The sequence below is a fragment of the Echinops telfairi genome, unplaced genomic scaffold, assembly GCF_000313985.2.
Source record: "Echinops telfairi isolate 266 unplaced genomic scaffold, ASM31398v2 ScPeMD7_15;HRSCAF=58, whole genome shotgun sequence".
NCBI lineage: Eukaryota > Metazoa > Chordata > Mammalia > Afrosoricida > Tenrecidae > Echinops > Echinops telfairi.
This window is the reverse complement of record NW_022103912.1, coordinates 1,021,271-1,045,760: the sequence shown is the minus strand read 5'-3', so window position 1 is coordinate 1,045,760 and position 24,490 is coordinate 1,021,271. Positions and strand designations below refer to the sequence as shown.

Sequence of the window (24,490 nt, the reverse complement as noted above, 5' to 3'; positions counted from 1 at the left end):
TGAAATTTAAATCTATGGTTTTTCCTTCTCTGTGAAAAGAATTAAAATCCAGCACAAGCTTATTATAGGCAGGCTGGAGTTATTTTGGGAAGTAGCAATGAAAGGCTTGATGTTTTTCCTTCTGCCTCCTGCCCTTGCCGCTCACCCAGGTCTGTGAAATCTCACCGAGCCCACAGCGCTGGGGATTTCTCTCTCCACTTCCCCTCGAGCTCCAGCCCTTGGGAAGGAAAAGAAAGTTACATTCATATTAATTACCACCAAATCTGCTCAGTAAGCACTTGCTGAGTATGCTCAGAGAGGAGGTTTAAAGCTTCCGCCAAACAAAAGGGAAATGAAAGGAATCATTTCTTTGGTCAGACACTGTAATTTGCCACGTCATCCCACTTCTCCTGTTTCTGAAGTGAATTTTCTGCTGCAGCCAGGACTTCCAGCTCACTGTCCACGGTCACTGTGCCTCTGTTTCTCCGAAGAATACTCCTGTCTCCACGGCGCTGAGCCTGAGTCTATGGTTCTGGCAAGGAGGACACAAGAGTACGTGAAAAGTATTGCTGCCAAGTTAGAGAACCGCCATTAAACCGAAGTATCGGATTCTGATGCTGTTGCTTCTTGGCATATCCTTCAGCTAGGTCTGGACACTTCTAAAGGTCAAGTTTCCATTTCTCTGGCCCTTTTGCAAAGACTTGATTTACACCACATCAAAACGGCTGTGGTAGTCACCAAGAGACTCACATCATATTCCATGTAAGTGTCCTTTGAATTTGAGGAAAGAAATCAGAAGAGGCAAGATTAGGGCAGTAGTGCAGGCAGTGAGATTTCCCAACATCACTCTCACAGGACAGCCCTTGTGACTTGCAGAGAATGAGCAGGTACGTGGTCACAATGGAAAAATGTTTCTCAGAGAAATTTTGCTGGCCTTTTCCTCACCAGTGCACTTTAAAATTTTTCTTAAAACTTCTTCCTGAGAAGCACACCAGCCTGTGTGCTCACGAGGTGCCGAGAGATCAGTTATCAGGCATCAAAGAACAAAAAATATCATTGTGTGCTCACCTCCCTGACGATCGCTGAAGATAAATGTGTACAAAAGCAAATGTGGTGAAGAAAGCTGATGGTGCCTGGCTATCAAAAGATAAAGTGTCTGGGGTCTTAAAGGCTTGAAGGCAAACAAGTGGCCATCTAGCTCAGAAGCAACAAAGCCCACATGGATGAAGCACACCAGCCTGTGCGATCATGAGGTGTCAAAGCGATGAGGTATCAGGCATCATCAGAACAAAAAAAATCAAAGCATTGTGAATGAGGGGGAGCGTGGAGTGGAGACTCAAAGCCCATCTATAGGCAATTGGACATCCCCTTACAGAAGGGTCACAGGGAGAGGAAGAGCCAGTCAGGGTGCAGTGTAGAAATGATGAAACATACAACTTTCCTCTTGTTTTAAAATGCTCCCCACCCCACCACCACCACTATCATGATCCCAATTCTATCTTGCAAGTCTCGCTAGACCAGAGGATGTACATTGGTACAGATAGGAACTGGAAACACTGGGAATCCAGGGCAGATGCTCCCTTCAGAACCACTGGTGAGTGTGGCAGTACCGGGAAGGCGGAGGGAGGGAACCTATTACAAGGATCTACATATAACCTCCTCCCTCGGGGACAGATAACAGAAAAATGGGTGAAGGGAGACGTCGGGCAGTATGAGATATGACAAAATAATAATTTATAAATTATCAAGGGCTCATGAGGGAGGGGGCAGCGGGAGGAAGGGGGAAAATGAGCTGATGCCAGGGGCTTAAGTGGAGAGCAAATGTTTTGAGAATGATGAGGGCAATGAATGAACAAATGTGCTCTACACAATTGATGTATGTATGGATTGTGATGAGTTGTATGAGCCCCTAATAAAAGGATTTTTTAAAGAACTTCTTATAAATCCTCATAATCAACTTGTATTTAAAGAAAATCTGTCAAGACTAGCGCTATGGAGTGTCCAAAAAAAAAAAAAAAAAAAGCCTCCCACACTGACCTGTCTGCCTCGAGTTTAACTGGCCCAGCAGCCCCCCTCGGGAGCCTTTGTTTCCTGGACCTTTTCTTTGAAGGCATCCTTACAAGACTAGACTGATGGCAGATGGAGAGAACTTGTCTGTAAGCACACAGAGACACGTCTACACCTTGTGCGCGTATGAACTGGAACCCTAGGAGCCACACTTGTCAGCATGCTCTGAACCCAGGCCGTCACTGGTATTCTCATGTGCACCCACACCTGCAGGATCCCATCCTCTCACCTCATGCACATGCAAGCCCATGAACTCACCTGTAGACACACAAACCGTCACCTGCTGGATACCTACACCATCCGGTGCCCCACATACACACGTCCCACGAAGACACACATACTCTCATAGTCCACATATATGTGTGTGGAGCCCAATCAAGAACATGCTTCCAAGCGCATTAGTAGCTCTGGCCTGCTACCACAGTGTGTGGGGTACGTGTGGGGTACACTTACCACAGCAGCAACAACCAACAGCCCAACAGGTGGTCTTTGTATGCATTTTACAGAGGACACATTGTGGTAGCCTCTGGAGCTCCTGCTGAGCAAAGGTCATGATTTCATGAGGCTAGTTCAGCTCAGAGGCGGGTTGGTGACTCAGATCTTGGTGTAGAGGTTAGGCAGTGCTGAGATGGAGCCCAGCCTAGCCACTGACCCATGATGTGATGTTGAGCCAGCGGAATGAGTTCCCTGGCCTCAGTTCCCCATTCCTGTTGCAGACAACCACACATTTGAGCTCATAGGGTGGTTGTGTGGAATAAGTAAGACTCACAGCACAGTAACCAGTTTCCATTCAATTCTGGTCAACATTGGCCAACATTGTCGTCGTCATCGTCATCATCAATATCAATCTATTACACCTTTGTCCTGTTGCTTCACTGAGGACCAGCTGGGAATGTGGGCCAGGACCTGGATGGGAAGAAACTGCCCCCTCTTTCCCATTCTTGGTGGCAGGTCGTAGGGGTCATGTGGACCTGGAGATGGTTCATGCTCACTGGGCCCCTTTCCTTTGAGGGATTATTTGCCTGATCCTTGGGGGGAGCCAGAGTTCCTGGTGCAATCATTCTTGTGACTCACATGAACTCAGAGTGGCCCAAGAAGCTCCCTGAAACCTAGTGTATGTTCAGACCAGATAAGGAGGCTTTCTGACTCAGCCCAAACCCAGCCTGCTAATCATCTCAGTTTTACCTGCCTCTCCTGCCTACCTTCTCACCATCTCACCTGTCCCTGCCGCTCCTGCCTACCCACAGCTTGTACTTCCCTCCAGGAATCCTGCTTCCCTTTCTGTGCCTGAGGTCTCCATGGCTTGTGAATGTGAGCCTTTTCCTACTGGAGACTCTCAGGCCATAGGGGCAGCTGGGGCCTAGAGGCAGGGCTTGGTGTGGGTTGTCGATGGACCCGGGAACAGCCCCTCTCACAAGAGGGCAGCCACTCCCTCCCCTCCCCACTCTGAGCTGCAGCTCTAGGGTCAGGGTTTATATTGGCAAATTCTGAGCACTGAACCTGATATGATTAATCTGGCTTGGGTTTGCACTTCACATCTACCCAGGATGGTCTTGGGCAAGGCACTGAAAATCCAACGTCGTCTTCTGTCTGGAAGATGCAGGTTCATCATGAGGACTGATTGGGAGTTTTATCCCACCCACGGTAGATGAGCAGACTCCTGTGAGGCCCCCCTTGGAGTCTTGCTCCTTGTGGACATAGCTCCACAGACATCAGAGGGTCACCTCCCACCACTTGTACCCCTTCGCCATCCTGCTGGCCACCAGCCCGGAGCTGAGGATGCCTGCAGCCAGCTCCCCACCAGGTCATTAGGAAATGATTGCAGGACATTCGAGGACACTGGGAATTTGAATTTCAGATTCTCTTTCAATAGAATCCACAAATGAAAGTTTACACTTCAGTTGAATAGCAATTCCCGGGTCTTCCAAAGCCATCTTTTTGCAGCTTTAAAAACCTGCACATTTTATGGGCCTGTGTGGTTTATCTTACATAGCAGTTTGGCATGATTTTCAGCCAAGTTTCAAGTGACACCCCCACCCCCCCAATATAGGGAGCACCCACTTCGTCCACGTAGTCACACTCTACAGCAGTGCTTCCTGGGGACACTGAAAGGACCCAGGAGAGCTATAAAAGCAGACACCCACACTGGGTTACAGACATTAGGATGGAAGGTTTTCATTGCCGTGGGGGAACTGAGTATCATTTTTCTTCTGTAAAGGGTTGTGGTAGGCCAAATAAGTTTGGGAGTCTGGCATGGGCTTTTTAAAATCCAGAACTCAGGATAATTGAGGAATTTCACTCAAGGGGCAACACCCCACCCCCACTCCTACTCCCCCCAAATCAAAAAGACCGGATTAAAAGCTCCATTGGTGTGAGGAGGGATAGCACATTTGGAGTTTGTTCCGCCAGGTCAGACTATTGATCAAGCTTTCTATTTACAGTTTCTGAAAAGATTGCAGAACAGTGTGTGACAAAAGGGCCCGATTTGTGGCAGACAGGGACTGGTTTTGCCACCATACCTGTGAACCTGCTCACACCGCCAGCTCAGTGAGCTGTTTTTTGGCAAAAACCAGCATGCCTTTCTAGCCTCACGCACTTTACTCACCTGACCTCGCTCTGTGCAACTTCTTTTTGCTTCCATGAATGAAGAGGGGCTTGAAAGCACAGCTATTGACGGTGTAGAATAGGCAAAGCAAAAAAACAAGGGAGGTGCTGTCAGCCACCAAACATGAGTTTGAAAACTGTTTCCAAGAGTAGAACTGCAGATTTGACAAATGTATTGTGTAATGGAGAGTACTTTAAAGGTGATAAGATTGTTCTGTAAAGAATTTAAATGCATAGATTTTGGAGGGGTTCCATTTTCTTTAGGGGACCCCCCCTTTATATTTGCCGCCCCTAAATCATCCCAGTAGCCCCCAAGGGGCAGTTTCACCCCCTCTGGGGTACATTACATGGCATCTGGAGCTAGGAGATGGTGTCCAAGTCACTCGATCATGCTGTTCCTGGCAGGCCTTTAGCATGCCCGGCTTTTTACCATGTTGCCAGTTTCTGTTTTCTGCATGGCCTTGGTGGCTTCCAGGGCTGGGGGGTTATGGTACGGAAGGGCGTGCTCTGTGTGTCTCCCCTGCCATGTCAGTCACCCCGGGTCCCCGGTTTGCCTGGACAGACCTATGTGATCCTCGCTCTTCAGCTTGTTCCCTGCTGGGTCGAGGGGCACCTGGAGGCAGTTGGCACTCTCCAGACAGCCCTTTCCTGTTTGGAGCAAAGTGATGGGTATGCTGATGGTGTGTGCTTTTTCCTCGAAGCAAGCATGTCAGAAGCAACTCTGTCTGCAGAGTCAAATGTTGATGGCAAGGTTTGGGGTGACATTGGGTAGATAGGGATGGCAGTGGGCTTTTAGTTTGAAGTAGCTAAGGCAGGGTGAAAGGGCTCTGCCTTGAATCCTAAATGGAAGACCGGAGTCTTATGTGACCTTGGCGTGTGTTACGGGAAGTGCTTACAGCCTCGGTTTCCTCATCTGTAAGATGGGGGTGATAGCACCAGCCGTGAGGGGCTGGGAAAGGGAGATGGCATCAGGGACAGGTCTGGAGCTTGGTATGCATAGTGGGTCCTGTTGTGCCAACTTAGCAGGTGTTGGCGGATCTCCAAGGTGCCTGTAACTCGCCACCTCTGTGGGGCCACTCCCTACCAGCACATTCTCCCTTTGAGCTGTGCTGCCCACCGGCCTGTCCTCTCTGGGTCCTGGCACAGAGACAGACAAAGAAAGGTGAGGCAGAAACGGAGCCCACCACAGGTCTCACAGAAGTGCCCAGAAGCTAAACCCAGAAAACATGAGGTTCTGGAGGGAGTTGGTTAGATAGAGCCGTAGAGCACTGTTGAATGTTGTTTCAAATTTACCCAGTGTAGGCCTGCCTGGCTTCCTGGGGGGATGGCGGCCCAGGTCTCAGCTCGTAGCCAGCACCAGGCACTGAGAGCTGAGCTGCCTGTCCTGGTTGGTACGATTTGGGGGAAGTGATGTACTATATATGTACAATCCTTATACAAACGCTGCATCCACATACATATCAAATATCAAATGTATATGGTATTTCAAGCATAGCTTCTCCACGTGCCTTAGCATGCTGTCAGTTTTAGGCTGATGGCGTCTCAGGGTATGCGGTGCCTCTCCCTGGGTGTGGGCAGTAAGGGCGCGAGCAGTGGCTGCAGAAGGTTGCACGGACCACTGCCAGTCCACGTCTTATTTATTATTACCATGCCCCGTCAATCGTCCGCATGCTGGGATACCGTATCCTCGGTTGGAACAGACTGATGCTACCGCCTCCCTTCTCCTCCAGGACAACCAGGTGCCGGGTTTCATGTGTATTAGCCTCAGGCATGTTTTGTTTGTGTTGTAAAATATACGCAGCACAGAATGACCAGCTCTGTGTCATTGACCGTAGTCACAATGTCGCGTAACCGGCATCACTATTTCTAGATATTTTTCTTGATCCCAAACAGAAATTTCGTGCCAACCAAACAATACCTTGCTCTCCTCCCAGGTCCCCTCCTGCTTTCTGCTTCTAGGAATGTGGCTGGTGAGCGCTGCCATTGTATGCCCCGGGTACAGACGAGCCTGGTGGCACAACAGTTAGAGCGCAGCTGCCGCCTGCGTGCGTCAGACCATCTCCGTTCAGGCTCCCTGGCTGGGCCTCAGGAGAAAGACATGGCAATCCGATTCCGGGAAAGGGTGCACTCCGGGTCTCCACTCCGCACGCCCCACCTCATTCACAACGATGCGATTTTTTGTTCTGATGATGCCTGATACCTGATCCCTTCGACACCTCGTGGTCACACAGGCTGGTGTGCTTCTTCCATGTGGGCTTTGTTGCTTCTGAGCTTGAGGGCCGCTTGTTTATCTTCAAGCTGACCCCTTCAGGACCAGTGGTGTGAGTGGCGATACTGGGAGGGTGGAGGGAGGATGGGGTGGAAAGGGGGAACCGATTGCAAGGATCTACATGTGACCTCCTCCCTGGGGGATGGACAACAGAAAAGGGGGTGAAGGGAGACGTTGGACAGGGCAAGATATGACAAAATAATTTATAAATTATCAAGGGTTCATGAGGGAGTGGGGAGCGGGGAGGGAGGGGAAAAAATGAGGAGCTAAGGCCAGGGGCTTAGGTGGAGAGCAAATGTTTTGAGAATAATGAGGGCAATGAATGTACAAATGCGCTTGACACAATTGATGTATGTGTGGATTGTGATAAGAGTTGTATGAGCCCCTATTAAAATGATTTTTTTAAAAAAATGCGTACAGCCTCAAACCCTCTAGGGCAGTTCTACTCAGTCCTGTGAAAGTTACTACGGATCAGAATTGAGTCAACAGCAACCGATTTGATGGGGGGTTTGTATGAATACATGCACATCTATGCACAGTGCATACGTGAGGCACTGACTGATCACACTTGTTCGCAGTGCGTGTGTGCACGTGCGCAGAAGCGAGAAGTAGTGCTTGCCTTGTGCTGAATTGGGAGAAGTGGTTGCACCCTGGTGCCGCAGCAGAATGGCTCGAGAGCCCAACCACCGATGCATACGCAAGAGTAGAACTGCTGCATCGGAGGGTCTGCGTGGAAGGAGCTGGGTGGCACAAACAGGTAAGGGCTCCCCTGCGAATCTCAAGGTTGGTGGTTGGAACCCACTTGGTGTGCGCTGCTTCTGGCAAGGTAACAGCCAAGAAAACCTATGGGGCAGTTGTGTCCCGTGGGGTTGTAGGAGTCAGAACCTACACAACTTCTGCCTGCAGCAGCAGCAGCAGCAGCAGCAGCAGCAGGTTTGCAGCCTTTCAGCTCAGCCTGAGTGCTGTTATAGCGGCTCTAGCGTCCGTGCAGACGGTTTCAATTACAGACACAATGTGGCTGTCTGCTCTGGGGGCTGTGGGGTCGACCATCTCACCCAGGGTTCCCTGACCTTTGCTGACCTTCCACTTTTACAAACATGCTGTTCTGTTTAAGGGATTGGCCACTCCGAAGGGGGAGTTTGCATACTGGTTTTAAACATCAATCTGATACTGAATGTTGTCTTTGGCGTGAATCATGCCTAATTGTCCTGAGCCCATTAACTGCCTTCCTTCACTGATATTTTGAATGCCAAAGCCGTTGCATGTGCCTGACCTCATCTGTGTATCTGTGTCTGGCCTCTCTCCTGTCTCCTTCAGCTGCACCTCTGGGCGTGCCCCTGGGTCTTAGTTACTGTTACTTAATATTAAGTTTGACTGTTTGATAGCACGAAACCCGCATTGGTTTCTCTCTAAAGCTGTCTTTATTCTTTGTTCCTAGTTCTATCCTGAGAAGCTGAAGTTCAGTTTGTTAAATCTCATGTGAACCTGTTGGGACTTTAATCGTAATTGAATGATAGATTAATTTGCGCAGAATGCCATCTTCCTTTACTGAATTTCCTCACCCATCACCACAGGCTTTTCTTCCCTTTCAGTGCTTCTTTTAATTGTTTTATAATTATTGTGATCGAGATCATTTATTCCTAAGCATCATGTCGTTCTTGTTACTGCTTTAAAGTCACAGTTAAAAAAATTAAGTTTCTAGTACTTTATTGATAGTGTATCGTATTATAATTTATTTATATATATCGATCCTATTTTCCAGCAATCTCTCTGAGCATTAATTAATCCAGTGACTCATGTCATTTACAAACTGTGCAAGTTTTTCTTTCACTTTTCCCAGTTCTTTTCTTACATCGTACTGTATGATCTAAAATGGTACTGTCTAATAGAAATATGAAGTATACTCTCTATTTAATTTTAAATTCTATCCAAATCATTCCCCTACCATTAACCTAAACTCAGGCCCCCTTCTTTGAAAACCCCTCCCCTTCCACACCTTTCATTCCTGGTAACCATTAATAACTTTGGTTTTTACCAATTGTTGCATTTCATAAACGTAAGATTGATCATACAGTATTTGTCCTTTTGCAGTTGGCGTATTTTCCTCAGCATGATGTTTCTAGGTTTCACTCGTGTTATGGCCGGTCACAGGGCTTAGTTTCTGCCTGTGATCGAGTAATAGTCTCTTGGATGTATGCACCACATTGTATTTACCCATTCATCTGTTGAGGGGCATTCGCACCCTCCTTGCCTCGTGGCTGTTGAGAATAGTGTACTGTAGGAGACTAGTGCTGGTATCAACCACGGTGCTCCTTTCTCTTTCAGTTCCTGCTTCTTTTTTTTGAGGGGAAGGGTGCTTTGTATACCTAGGATTGGGACTATTAGGTCATATGGAACCTCTGTTTGCCATCGTACCAATTTTATATTGTATCTCTGCCAGCAAAGAATGGGGTTTTAAATTTCTCTACATCTTCGCCAGCATGTTCTTTTTTTTAAAGAGAACCTCATAGTTATTTTAGCGGGTAATTAATTTTAAATGTTTACAGATCATTCCATTCTATTTTCTTTTGAAGTCATCTATGGGAGTAAGTAAAAAGGTACCGCTAGTAGGGCTCCTGTTTATGAATGCATGGCTGTATTCCAAACTAAACGTGTTTAAACTGGTCTTGCTGATTGGTGGATGGCTGCAGATGAGCTCTCACAGTAATACATGTCTCAATTTTGTTAGAGTGTCTTTTTAATAAGGATATATTCTGTGCCATAGGACGAACAATGATTTTTGAAGTCAGAGCAAATAGCACATTTTTAACAAAACTCAAGTGGGCATCTTCCCAAACCATTGACGTTTTCAAAGGACACTGGGGGTTGAATTAGGAAGAGGTTTTAAGACAGTTGAGGAGCGGGCTGAGGGATTGTTTCCATCACAAAGCACCTGCATATTCTTCAAGGACGGCCAGGGCTGGCCCTGAGAATTCCCTTGGGACACCTTACCCCACCTGCCCTGCTGTCCCGGCCAAACTCAAAGAACATTTGAGAAGAACACAGCTTGAGCCCTCAGCGATACCCAGAGTCCCTGTTGGTGTGGTGTAAGCACGGAGGGGTGCAGACTTCTTTGGGGGAAGGGCTATGGGGACAGAGACATGGCTTTCAGAAGGGTACAGACTGGAACTGCATAGAGCATATGTTGAGACAGAAGAGCTTCATTCTTGGATATTTTTGCCTGATTGCATAGTAATACTTTCTGACTATGTGTTCATTTCTCTCTTCTTCGAATTTGTCAGCTGTGTTTATGGATAAGCCATTTTTTGCTTCCAAAAAAAGGGGTTGGTTAAAAAAACACCCACTGCCATCAAGCGGGCTCAGGGCAACTCTAAGGACAGTTAGAACTGCTCCTGCGGGCTTCCAAGACTGTGACTCTGAATGGGAGTAGAAAGCCCCGTCTTCTCCTGCAGGACAGCTGGTGGTCTCGAACTGCTGACCTTGCAGTTAGCAGTCCAAGGCATAACCATTATGCCACCAGGACGCCCCTTTTCTTCCTAATTCTGTTTGTGTCTGTTCTATTTCTTCATCAGTCCTGGCATGCGTTTGTCTACTTTATTGAGAGTGGATGATTCTCTTTCTGGTTTGCTTTATGGTTTATTTGTTTCTTCTGTATCATCATTCTACCCTGTTCTTCCTTCTCTAAGCTTCTCTGGTGTAATATTTCTAATTATTTTGTCGAAAACCTAGTCAATTGGTTTTCAGCCCTCCTTTCCTTCTACTCTTCCTAATAGAAGTGCATATTGAAAGAATTTGACTTTATTCACAAGTTTGGACATACAGGAATTATATATTCAATTTTATATATAGACTATGAATCTGTTTTTCTTCAGTTTGGGAAAAAGTTTACCTTTCTTATCTTTAAGCGATACTGTTCCTCTATTCTTTTCATTCCCAACGTACAGCACTACAGTTGCATCTATATTACATCTTCGTGCCCTCTCCTCTTTGTCTCTTCAACGCTTTTTCATATTGTTCAACTTTCTTACCTCTCTGTTATACTGCCAGTAATTCGCTTCTAAGTTGAGTTTGATGTGTCCTTCCTGTGCCTACAACTCGTGCTCATGGCCGGGTCTGGGTGAGCTTTTGTCATTTCTGGTCACAGGTAAAGAATAGTCTACAGGAAACCTATGTCACTTGAGGCTCTCTCCTTCCAAAGTAATTTTCTGTGACCTGCCCAGTTCTTTAGGGAAAAAAACGTTGGTGCTGGGCCTATTTTTTGTGTTCCTGGCTCACATGGAAACTTTAAATTTGGACCATCCTGAATGAGAAAGCAAGCATGTGGTTTTAAACTCTGTAGGCAGATCTGCTAAAATACTCCACTAATTTCCCAGGCAAAGGTGACTGTATTCTTGCGGGTTCCTGAGCTGGTGGACACGGAAGGGTGGCTAACCTAGCCATTCCTTCAGCAGCCTTGACTGTCCACGGGGGTCTTAGCTGCTACCCCCTCCTTTCTTAGCTTTAGGCCGCCTGCCTTTTCTCTGTGAGATCACCAAACATCCACCACCACGTTCCTCTCCCTAAGGAAGCCTTACATCTGCTCATCTGTGCTGGCTCTGGCCCCCAGTTCCCGTTCCATTTTCTGTTTTCAGTAGGTTTTGCATCTCCTGCCGGCTCCACTACACATATCAGGATGCCTGTTTGATCGAAACCGAAACCTTTGCCTTTGCCCTGTCAGCCATGTTGCTAAAACCAGCCATCATCGAGGCAGTATTTTTCCCGTGCACAATTCAAGGTAGAAAATGAAGTTGGTGGGGAAAGAAACCCACAGCTTGGAAAAGAGCTGAAATTATTGTCACTCCAGGCAAAGAGCTGTGAAGTGGTTGGTTTTCAGGACAGGAGTCTTTGACGCATGTCTTTCCCCCAAATCCACTGGCTAAGTCATTAGCTAACTGATGTGCCTCAGAGCTCACGAGCTCTACACTAGAGGCCCAGGGTGTGAGGACTCCAAAGAGGTTCTAGTGACGGGGGTGGAGAGACCTGTTTCCACTCACAGAAGTCTCGTCCCTGACGCTGCCTCGCTGTGTTATCTTCGCAGGCTGCTCGGTCATCCTGCAAGTCCCTCTGCAACCTTTTGACCTACAGTTTTACACTAACTAATCCTGCCCAGATACAGAGACTCAGACGACCTTCACGACATCAATGGGAATTCTGCCTTCTGATTTATTTTTTCTTGAATTTATCTTTATCTTCAACCCATTCAGTGTTTCCTCAAGGTCTGTGGTGGGCCAGGTGCTGTGCTAGGCACCATTTAGGATATTTCTTCACGTCCTCTGGTACCCCAGGGGCTGGGAAGCCAGCGAAGCACTAGATTGGCCTTATGGCCTGATCCGGTGGTGGAGAGGCTGTCCACAGAGCTCCCGTGCAGACCACAGTGGAGGAAGGCTGCGTCGAGGGGCACCGAGCATCTCTGGGCCATCAGCAGCACAAGAGGCAGGGGTAGACAGGCTCAGCGGGAAAGGAAGTGTGTGTGCACTTGTAAGTGTGTAAGTCTATTTGTGTGTGTGTGCACGCTAGTTATTGATGGAGCTGTGGCTGCACCACCAGTGTGCATGGACTGCGATCTGGGAAAGAGAAATGTCGCCCCTCCTCTCTTACTTCGGGCATCCTAGCAGCACAGTTTGAGGCATTTGGCTTTTCGTTGTGTTTCAACACTTTTTTATTTTATTTTATTTTTTTAGAATAAACACCTTTAATACATGTGCTAGGATGGGAAGATTTATTTGCCTTTTCAAGCTTTGATCTTCCTCAAATAAAACTCCAGCTCCTTCCCCTCTAGCACATAGCCATCTGCTCGGCCACACTGGCCTGGCCTTGACGCAATACAGGCGAGAAGCTTGCCCTGCTGGAACTGCTCCTCCAGAAGACTGCTGATTTTTGCATTCTTCTTCCGTTCATCATATTTCTTCTGAATTTTCTTTGACCGCTTCTTATTTAATATCTCTTCCTCTTCAGGAGTTAGCTTAGCCCCCTTCTTCCGGCCCAGGGGCAGCGCATAGTGGGACTCGTACCACTGGCGGTACGGCGTGCTGTCAACGAGCATGATGCAGTTCTTCACCAGCATCTTGGTCCGGACCAGCTCATTGTTGGATACGTTGTAGATGTAATGATTCTTGTTTTGTGGGTACAACACTCGGAGCCCCAGGAGAAGTTCCCCACGTCCAGCCTCAGGGCCCTGTACTTCTCGTTGCCCCCTCTCACACGAACTGTGTGGATGCAGCGGGGGCCGATCTTGGTGTTGGCAGCCGGGCGCCCCAGCTCATACTTCCGCTTCTTGTGGTAGGGCTTTCTCTTGCCCCCGGTCTTGTGGCACTTGTGCCAGTTGTCCCGAGAGATGCCCATCGCTCGGTGCTGGCTGGAAAGAGCTCAACACTTTTTTAAAACAGAGGAGCACATGATTCAAAATTGGATAGTTCCCTCGAGGGTAAAAATCCTCCCACCAACCTGTGTCTCCTGGACAATCACCTGGTTCCTCTCCCCGGAGGGCTGAAGTGACAAGTTCCTCCCGTTCTTTCTGAAAGAGTCTAGGTGTGTTCTTACAAAGCACGCTCATCCTCAAACTCACTGGCCTGGAGTTGGTCGCAATTCACAGCCACCCAATAAGGCAGAGTGGAACTTCCCTATCGGATTTCCAAAGCTATAACTCTTTCCAGAAGCTGATACCACAGTTGCTGGTGGGTTCAAATGGCCAACCGTTAACCTTGGTTAACAGCCAAGCGCTTGACCCAACCTCACCACCAGGGCTCCTTAAAGAATACTTGTGAATATTTATAGCTGTGTACATATTTAGAAATCTACACCACCACCACCACCCCCCATAACGGTGTCTTTAGTGCTGTTTTCAGCATCCAGCTCTGCTGGCTTGACGGTGGATCCCAGAATTGTCCCGCATCAGCACCAGAAGCAGGTCTTTGCTTCTGGGGTCCTTTGCCATTCTGTTATAGTGGCAGACCACACATTATTTTAGAGACCCTTCACTGGTGGACATTTAGATGTTCAGCCTTCTGTGATGTCAAACAATGCAGGAAATAGCCCTGGACATACGTTCATCGTCGGAGAGCACATCTGTAGGGTATCCGACACAGCTTTCCAGGAGCGCCCGGCGCTCAGAGCTAATCACGGATGCTCTGTAACAAGGCTGCCGGGACGCGTGACACAGGCTGTGATGGCCCGGGCTTCCCTCGGCAGAACCAGCAGTTACAGGAATTTCCCACAGGCCTTAATTTTACCCTCAAATATACCATCTATACTTTCGGAATGAATGAATGAACAAAGACTTAGACTTCAATAAACTTCAGTTCTTACAGATCACAAGAAATTATGCTGTCCGTTTTATAGAACCAAAGTTTTACAGTTCAGATCAGGGCTTTTGAACTGTTTTTTAAATCAGTACACTTCCTGAAAGCAGCTTAATGAGCCCGATGTCCAGGTCGAAATCCAGTTGAGGATTGTTAATTGGGTCGTAAAAGCTTATCAAATGAAAGAAGAGGAGGGCTTATGGGAGCCTCAAAGATGGCAGGATTTTAAAATTGTGGTAAATTATAAAACAATCATCTCCACAGTCTTTACAAGCTCAGCACAGTGGCATGAATGACATACATCATAGTCTATAATCATCGCTGGTTCCATGTTTCCCCCTCACTTTTGGCTGAAGCTCAGTGTCACCTAAGCTTCGACTCCCTCTTCCACTTCCCTCCTGCCCCTTTAACCACTAATAGACTCAAGTCTTTATACACTTGATATTTTATTTAGAAGGAATATACACTATTTGTCCTATGTGGTTGATTTATCTCACTCAAAATGGTTGGAAGGGGCAGTTTTTTATAGTCACCGAATTGGCTCTAACTCATGGCGATTCTCCCATTTGCACCATCTTCAGGATGCCTGGCATGCTTGAATCCACTGTTAGGCCATGGTGTAGTGCCTTCCAACCTGGGGGCTTATCTCCTACCTGTCTATCGGACAATACTCCCTGTGAGCTTTCAGCTGCTCCAGGCCTTTCCCCTATTCTGTCTTGGTCAACAAGCCCCAGGAAAACCTGTCCACCATGGTTGGCCCTGCTGGTCTTTGGAAAGATGTAACCAACCTGAGCCATCAGGCAAGAAGTGGGGGTTAACCTGGGATCTGTCTGCACCTTTACACATCGCCATGCCACACTATGTTGTTAAAGTAATTCTAAACAGGAGACTACAGGGTAAGGTGACCAGACGTCCGGCTTTTGGCGGGACAGTCCAGATTTTTAACATTTTTCCCCGCATCCCACGGCATTTTTTAAAAGTCCCATTTTTGGAAAGAATGCACGACAAGCTAGGGTATATTGTTTTCGGCTTCCATGTGGCTATTTCACCAGGAGATGAGTTTTATCAATGGTGTCCTGCTTTACCAATGTTAAAATCTGGTCACCTTAGTATAGGGGCTACAGAGGTCCCATTTTAGGATGTATGCTCCCCATTTCTTCCATGCAGACATTTTGCAAAAGAAAACTCATACCCCCATCTGCCCTATTTAGGACCAGTTTCATGAAGTGACCCTGCAGCAGCTCCTCGTGGGGCCCTTACTCTCCCAGAGAATGTCAAAGGGACTTCGGGTCAGGAGTGTAGTCTCTCTCTCATACAAAAAGGCTTATGACATTAAGGTGTTGATAGTTGGGCTCCGCCCCCTACCCCTGCTCAGGCATGGCAGTTGACTTAATCCTAACCATCACACCACAGCATATAAAAGTTACGTTTATACTGTAGCCTGGAGTCTCAGTGAGGAGGAATTGATTCTATAGCAGAGTGGTGATTTTGGTTTGTAGCCTAGAACGTGTGTATTAACATTATGAGAACGCGCGAAATGTTGTGAGAATTACCAACATGTGACAGAGACCCAGAGTGAGCACGTGGTGTTAGGAAAAATGATACTGATGACTTATTCGGTGCAGGTCACCACAAACCAAGTTTATAAAAAATACAATATGTGCAAAGCAAAATAGAGCAAAGGAAATGAAATGAGGTACACTCATATTCACGTCCTCTATTGTACCAAAGGCAGCCAAGTTCCCTGTGCACACAAACAAGGGAGCTGCGTTCCCATAAACAAGCAGACAGCTGTCAGTGCCCTTGTACTGGAGTTTGCTGGCCCCGAGACTAATGGTAGAACTGCATTCGACTGAAGCTACAGAAAACCTGGTTGACTTCGGTATCGGCCGCATTTCGTTTTCTTCTGTGGCATCAATAGGAAGGGCGGAGACCACAGATGGCCCCCACCGTGCTGACCACAGATGGCCCCCACCGTGCTGCAGTGCTTCACTACCAAGTGCCGTGGTGCTAGCCAGGAAGCCGGAAGAGTGGCCTGGAATAAGGCCTTTGTTGTTCTCTGTTCCCATCTATAAAATGGGAATGTTTGGATTGTGATTTTGCATGTTTCTTCTAGCCCCCAAATAGCTAGATCCTAGTTGGTAAAGAAATGAGTATTCCCTTTCCTGGAAGTTGTGGTTTCCATTTGTGACTTTGGTCACCACAACAAAGTGGGTAGAATATTTCATGTTGTAGTCTGCACCCCAAGAGGTGCTTGCCTCCCAGAGTACCCGATCGTAGCAGAGCCCTAAACCTTCTTGAGCCTGCTGCCTCCACCTGTATGCTGTCATGTAAACGTGTTACTGTGTAATCTCAGATGGAGGAGCCGTTACCCTCCGTAGCCTCATGTTGCCCACTGGACCTACCCCTACTCTGCCTAAACTTGACCCCTGCCTAGACTTTGTCAGACAAAATATGAGAGAAGTTTTGGAAATCCAAATGGTGCTGACGTTTTCTTGTAACCGTTACCTTACTATGGACAGGTAGAAGCATTCTGAAAGCCAGGGCAGTTCTGGCTGAAGCTATGGGAAGAGGAACTAGTTTCCCTTTGGCTCAGGAACTAAGGGAATCAGCCTTGCACCAAGCCTACGAGATTGCATTCCATCCTTATGAGTAGAGGCAATGTCTCTCAAACCCAAGGACTGCACACATTCCTGGGGAAGCAGAGGCCAGGAACACTTTGATGCCCTCGGGCAGACCTCTCTGCTGGGTGCTTGCACACAGTGGCTGCCAGCTGGACTGTGCTGATTGCCTCTAGTCTCATTCTCAGACACCCCACCCAACCTTGGGTGGCCTTGAGCTGGAAAGGAGCTTCCTGGGAGAGCTGGAAAGGAAACTACATGGCAAACAGGAGCCCCATTGGCTTCTCGTGCTGATTTGGCTGAATCTGATATTAATAAACTCACTAATTGAACACTTTGAGCTCTACTCTGTGCATTTGAATCATGGGCTGGCTAATGTCCGTGTTGATACTGAGACTTTCCACAGTAAACCATTCCCTTAGTAAACATTATTGATTATGTTCTAGGAATTGTGCCAGGAATTTATGTAGCAGACTATCATTACAGATAGCATGGCTGAGTTTTCCCTCATGGTTGGGCATCTAGTTAACTATTTCCATCATTCGTCTTTTAGGTTGTTGTACCGTGGTGACTTGTATGTTGTGGTGATGTTGAAAGCTCTGCCATTTGAAAAACCAGCAGGGTCATTCATGATGGGCAGGATTCAGCTGAACTTCCAATTAAGACAAAGTAGGAAGAAGGAAGAGGCTATCGATTTCTGAAAAAGAAGCCACTGAGAGCTGTGTGAGCGGCAGCAGACATTGTCGGACATGGGCCAGAAGACAGGCCTCTCAGCATGGAGGGGACTCACATATTACCAAGGAAGAGGCACCTCTTCAACATTAAGTCAACCTTAGTGATGTGGATGGAGCAAAACTTTCAGTATCTTCATTTGTAATGTGGCAGTATTCAAAATGAGAAGAAACAACTGTGTACGTTATTTAATAATGGGAACATGGAATGCAATATATATGTATGGTAGTTACATAATCTCCCCTCAGCCTGACTATATTAAGAGTGAAGGAGTGGAGTCTAGCTTTCAATCAGTGTACAGCCTGGTGAGGCCTCCTTGTGGGCAAGGCCTTCTCATGAGGATTCTGGAATCCCCTCTCTCTCTCTCTCTCTTGTTGACAAGCTACATGGACCTGTGTTGAAGAGCCACACTCAGAGAGCTGGGGGAACTACGTGGAGATTCATGCCAGCATTGAGATGCTTCCACCACCATCAGATCTACAGAACTTTCCACCCACCAGCCTGTGATCTTCCTGCATTTGGCATCATTGAATGTCCTGAGCACTCAGGACACTGGGTGGGGCTTATCTTTTCAGAGCTTTCTTTGCAGGCGTGTCCTGCATCCATTTAAGATCTAATTTAATGACTAAAGGCAAGTAGGCTTACAAACTATTTTTACCTCTTAATCATTTTTATCAATCTTTATACCAATAACAATAGGCAGAAGAAAACAGTATAAACCTAGTACAGCCAGATCCTAAACTCAATTCTTAAAACAATCAAGTTCAATCCTTATCTATCTTATCTTAATCCTTATCGAAACTATTCCATTAATACAAAATATGGCCTTACTCCGACTGCATCAAGCCAGGACCAGACTTTGTGTCAGCCATGTTGACCTTTTGTCAGCTATTTTGAATGTGTATTGGCCATTTTTAATCAGACAGTCACAGAGTCTATGCTGGGAATGACAAATTGAAGAGGAATGGTGTCATTTATTGTCAAAAAGAACATTTTAGATCTCTTGTGAAGTATGGCGAACACAATGACAGGACCAGTTAAGACGACTATTACTCACATTCATGTACCAAACACGAATCCCAGAGCTGAAGGAATTGAAGACTCTTATAAACTTCTGCAGTCTGAATTGATCAAACATGCAATTAAGATCATTTGTACTGATTGGGATGGGAAAATTGGAAACAAGAAGGATCAATCATTAGAAAATATGGCCTAGGTCAGAGAAACTATGTTGGAATTTACATGATAGAACTTTGCAAGACCACCAGCTTCTTCATGGAGCATATATATTTTTCATAACAAACAGTGACTATACACATAGACATTACCAGATATGGCATACAGGAATCAAATATCTGTAGAAAGAAATAATGGAAAAGCTCAACAACATCAGTCAGGATAAGGTCAGGGCCCACACTGTGGAACAGACCATTCTTTGCTGACATGCAAGGTCAAGTAGAAGTTTAAGAAAATAAAAACAAATCCATGAGAGCCAAAATACAACTTTGAGTACATTCCACCTGAATTTAAGAACCATCTCAAGAATGAATTTGACAAACGGAGCACCAATGACTAACGGCCCCGATAACGTCAAAGAGGCGACCCGCTTTTGAAAAGATAAGCCACTGAAAAAAATTACGACCAGCAGCAGAACAGTTCCTGATAAAGTGCCAGAAAATGAGCCCGTCAGGTTGGAAGGCGCTGTATTACTAGGGAAGCGCTCCCTCGTCAAAGTCCAGTCACTGTTAGTGATGTGGATTGAGCAGTTTTCAGAACCTTCATTTGAAGAAGCCTAAGGTCACTCAGAAGACAGGAAGAAACATAGAAGAGCAACATGGATGTCAGAAGAGACCGGAACTTGCTCTTGAATATAGAGTCGCTGAAGTAAATGGAAGAAATGATGAAGTAAAGAACTGAACAGAAAATTTCAAAGGGCAGCTAAGAAGACAAAAGAATGTAATGCAGTGTGCAAAGACTTGGAGTTAGAAAACCAAAAAGGTTAAGCAAAGTTGGCATTTCTCCAAATTGAAGAAAAAAATTCAAGCCTTGAGTGTAGTGATAGGTAGGTTTATTGTGCCAACCTGGCCAATAGAAACGTGGGATTAATAAGGTTGAAGTTTGATTGGAGTGCAAACTGCTTGGCAAGTCTCGTCTCTCTCTCGCTCTCTGGCGATCAGACCAGCGTGGGCTGCCTTAGCTAGTTCTCTGTCTCAACTTGTGAGCCACACTGCCTGTGGGACACCCAACCCATGGATCATGTCGCTAGAATTTGAGGTTCCTTCAAGACCTGCTTCACCATGCTGCTGGTGTACACATTGCATGAGCTTGGGGCTGTCAGACTCTGTTGTCTTGCTGACTATTCACATGCCCTGCTGTTTGCTGCCTGTGGCCAGACTGCCTGCATTGCCCTATGGAAGAATCAGCTGTCTGCTCCCTTGACCTTGGACCCAGCAGCCCTCGTGAGTTGAAGGACTTCCAGTATATTAACTGTTCCACAGAAGTGAGTTGAACTGAGCCCTCTGTACTGCTGTGTGGACTAATTAGCTGTTATATTCCTTCATGCTGTATATATCTATCCACATCTATCTACTATCTAAAATCGTGTGCCCTTGTTTTGTTTCTCTAGAGAGCCTTGTCTAACACAAGTGTTAATATGGAAGGATTCTATTGACAAATTATTGAACAATGACAGGAAATATCAAAAGAAGGTGGAAAAAATGCATGAGAGTCACTACTGAAAAGAATCATTTCAGGAGGTAGCATACAATCAAGAACTTATTATATTGAAGGAAAAAGTCCAAGCCCAAATGTACAGTAGCAGTGGCAAAAATAAGACTTCTAGAATCGATGAGATACCACTTTGAGGTGTTTCAACAAATAGATGCAGTGCTGAAGGTGCTTACTAGTCTGTGCCAAGAAATTTGGAAGACAGCCAGTTACCTGGCCAAACAAGTAGAAGAAATCCATATTTGTTTCCTTTCAAAGAAAAGTGATTCTGCAGGATGCCAAAATGATAACTTTGGCAACATCAAACAATATAAGTCATATCATACTCAAGTAAAATATTGCTGAAGATCATTAAAAAACAATTGCAACTATATCTCAACAGAGAACAGCCAGAAACACATGCTATGTTCAGATGAGTCCGTGAAGAACAGATATTATTGCTAATGTCAGATGGGTCTTGGTAGAAAGCAGAGACTACCCAAAGGATGTTGATTTGTGCATTTTGGGGCTATGCATAGCTATTGCACTGTGGATTGTAATAAATAATAGATAACATTTCAGAGAAAGGGAATTCTGGAACACTTCATTGACCTTCTGGGAAACCTGTATGTAGATTAAGAAGTCATTCAAAGAGAGCAAGATGACACTGCATGGTTTAAACTCATGAAAGGTATGTAATCGGGTTGTATCCTTTCACCTTACCTATGGCATCTGATGTGAGCTAATCATCCAAGAAGCCAGACTATAAGAAGAATATAGCATCAGAAGTGGAACACTCACTGATAACCTGCTATCCGCAAACATATACCTTTTCCTGTGGGAAGGGCAGAGAACTTGAAAAGCCCTTACTGTTGAAGAGCAAAGACGAGAGCATTGTGTGTCTAACGCTCTTATGTTGAAACGTAAAGAATGCAAAACTATTCAAAACTGCAGTAATAAACTTCATCTCGATCAATAAAGATGGAAGCTGCCAAGGTTTTAATTTTATTTTGATTCTTGGTCAATCTCAATGGAAGCAGCAGTCAATCAATCAAACAAGGAGCTTCCTTGGCTGTATCTGCTGCAAATAATGTCTTTAAAGTGTTAAAAAGGCAAAGATGACGTCGCTTTCAGGACTGAGCCAGGCCACGGTATTTTCTATTGCTTCATATGCGTGTGAAAGCTGGGCAGTAAATAAGAAAGACCACTTAAGAAAAGATGCATTTAAAGTATGGTGCTGGTGAAGAATATTGGATATACCATGGACGGTCAGACAAATGAACAAAACTGTCTTTGCAGAAGTACAGTTGGGATGTTGCTTAGAAATAAGGTGGGGAGAATAAGGTGGAGACTTTGTCTCACCTACATTGGTTATGTCATCAGGAGAGACCTGTCCCTCAAGGACACCATGCTTAGTAGAGTAGATGGTCAACAAGAAAGAGGCAGGCTCTCAACAAGATTGATTGACAGCACGGCTGCAACAGCAGTGGGCTCGGAACAGTGGGGCGGATAGGGCAGGACCAGGAAGTAAGTCGTTCGGTTGAACATGGGACACTGCTGAGTTGGAGTGGACTCCGTGGCACTCACCAAGAACGACAGCAGGCTCAGTGTTGCAGATCCTCACAGCAGCCTTCTCCGGTTTGCAAATGTGAAGACAGGCCTCATGCAGTCATCTGTGGAGCTCATACAGCTGATTTGCTACTGAGCTAGGGTTTGTTCTGGCTGAATGTTGAGAGGGTATTCCATGGGGACTCCTTACAGGTCAGCTTGGCCATCACGTTGGAGTATGGACCACCCCTGTGGAAGGGCTGTCATTTGAGGAGTGCGTACACAATTCCATTTCTCCCCTGTCAGCTGCTCTGCTTCCTGGTTGTAGCCTAGCCTTCTGCTTTCCACCCACTTTCAAAAGGCGCCCATTTGAGTCATTGCCCTGGGTTTCCAGACAGAGCCAGTGAAAAGACAATGTGGTTCTGTGCTTGGACCCTGCATCCTGAGAGAGAGAAATCAATGTTAATTCTGGATCCTTGGTTTCTGGCTGCTCAGGGTTTGTAAAATCCCTCCTGGACCTCAGTCCAGACTCTTGGATCGGTGTGGATCCTTGGGTCCATTTTTTATTTAAACTTAATTTTATTTCAGGGTAAAATCTGCGCCCATTCCAGTTTCTAAGTTAGTGACATTGGTTACAACCGTCGCATGGCTTCCACGTTCTCATTATTTCTGCTCTGCTTGTTTCCCTTCTGTTCACTCAACTTCTTTGTTCTTCAACTGGATCGTTTAGGCTGTGGAATTGCTGTTGGCCTCTCATTTTACGTATCTATTTTCAATTGCAATACACAAGCATGGCAATCTTAACTCTTGGACCAAACTTCAGTTTAAAGAGGACTTTAGGGAAGAGTTTCCATGGAACAACTCCGGGTCATAGTCTCAGAGACGGCCAGCCGATGGGAATCCAGTAAATCTAGATTCTTTAATCATTGGAAGTTCTAGTCCTTTGTTCCCCCTCTCCCCCTTTGTATCAGCATTTATCTACGGTGTTTACAATCAACACATTCTGTTGTGGTAGCAAGGCGCCATCTCGTTCTTCTGGTCTCAGAGTGGAGGAGGTAATGGTTCATGCAGATCATGGAGTTCTGTAGCCCGGCTCCTTCTGTGATTCTTGGGGTTTCCTTCTAATTCTTTTGACCAAGACAAATAAAGACAGATAGCTGCATCTTAGCAAAATATAAACTTTTAAGGTCCCATACCCAATCACTCTACTGGGAGGTGGAACATGAAGTTTAAGAACTGTGGGATGAGGGCCGGGGTGGCAGGTGCAATGACTCAAGGGGAGGAAGGGGATGTGCTTTCAGATTGATGTGGTGACTGGACAAGCCCGTTGTTATGATTGGATGATTGGACTATTGAGTTGTATGCTATGTAAATTATGTACCCAGTGAAACTGGTGGGGGTGGGTGGTGGGAGTGGGAAACAAACTATAGTTTGCTAACTGATTAGACCATGATCCTAAGTTCCCAAACCAAGAGAATTAATTCTGTGAGGGGGTAGACATAGCCACCCTCCCCATTTTTAGTTCTTACTGTGAAACCGTACATAACCTAGCATTTGTCCATTCATCCTTTTCCCTCACGCTCAGCTTGTTGACATCAGTTACGTCAGTCATGCTGTGCAAACATCACCCATATTTAGTGTTATCTTAAAAGACGATTACTGCCTTGAACGTACTTCTCTGCATACTCCGGTAACCACTATTGAACATTCCTTTCTGTTGTTTTTACCTATTCAAGTCCTTTCATAAAAACGAGAAGGAAGGTGTTTGTTCTTTTGTGATTGACTTATTTTGCTCAACAGACTGTCCTTCGATGGTAAGATGTGTCAGGGACTCATGTTTCTTATTGCTGCATATTCGATTGCGCGTCCTACGTTTTATTGATTCATCGCTGATGGATACTTCGGCTGTTTCCTAGTTCCTTTTTGCCATTGGGAGCAGCTGCAATGAGCACAGGAGTGCATATGTCTGTTTGTGCCACTTCTATTAGAGACCTAGGGTATGTACAGAGGGGTGGAACTGCTGGGCCAGATGGCAGCTCGAAGTTCAAGGAACCTCCAGATGGTTTACAACAGTGGCCTCTACCTTTCTGCACCTCCACCACACCAGCAGTGATGGGGTTCAAGTCTCCCTGAATCCCCCAAATACGTGTGACTTTCCCTTTTACTTAATCTTAGCTCACTCAACTCACTGCCCTCAGTCAATTCCAGTAGTGACCCTGGGGGACAGTAGAATTTCCCCTGTGGGTTTCCAGCTTTTCTGTGATTCTTTCAGAATAGCTTATGGTTTCCCATTGCTGACTTTACCATTAGCAGGCCACAGTTCTGTCAGCACCGTTGGTGAAGAGACTGTCCCTTCCCTCCTTGAATGGATTTGACTGAGTCATCAAAAAGCAGTTGGCCATAATTGCTTGAATTTATTTCTGGGTTCTTGACTCTCTCCCATTAGGTGATGGTTATCATTAGACCAGCTCCAGAGTGTTTTGATTATTATAGCTGTAGACTATGCTTCGGAGTTCTTGACTCTATTCCATTAGTTTATGTCTATTATGAGACCAGCACCAGGCTGTTTTGATTATTATAGCTCTAAAATATGTTTTGAAGTCAGGAAGTGTGAGACCTCCTACTTT

General features: G+C 46.0%; 1 pseudogene; it reads right to left on the bottom strand.

Annotated features, from left to right (window-relative positions):
• Positions 1–12,677: 12,677 nt before the first annotated feature.
• LOC101652112 lies at positions 12,678–13,301 on the bottom strand (annotated as a pseudogene).
• Between the last annotated feature and the right edge of the window lie 11,189 nt (positions 13,302–24,490).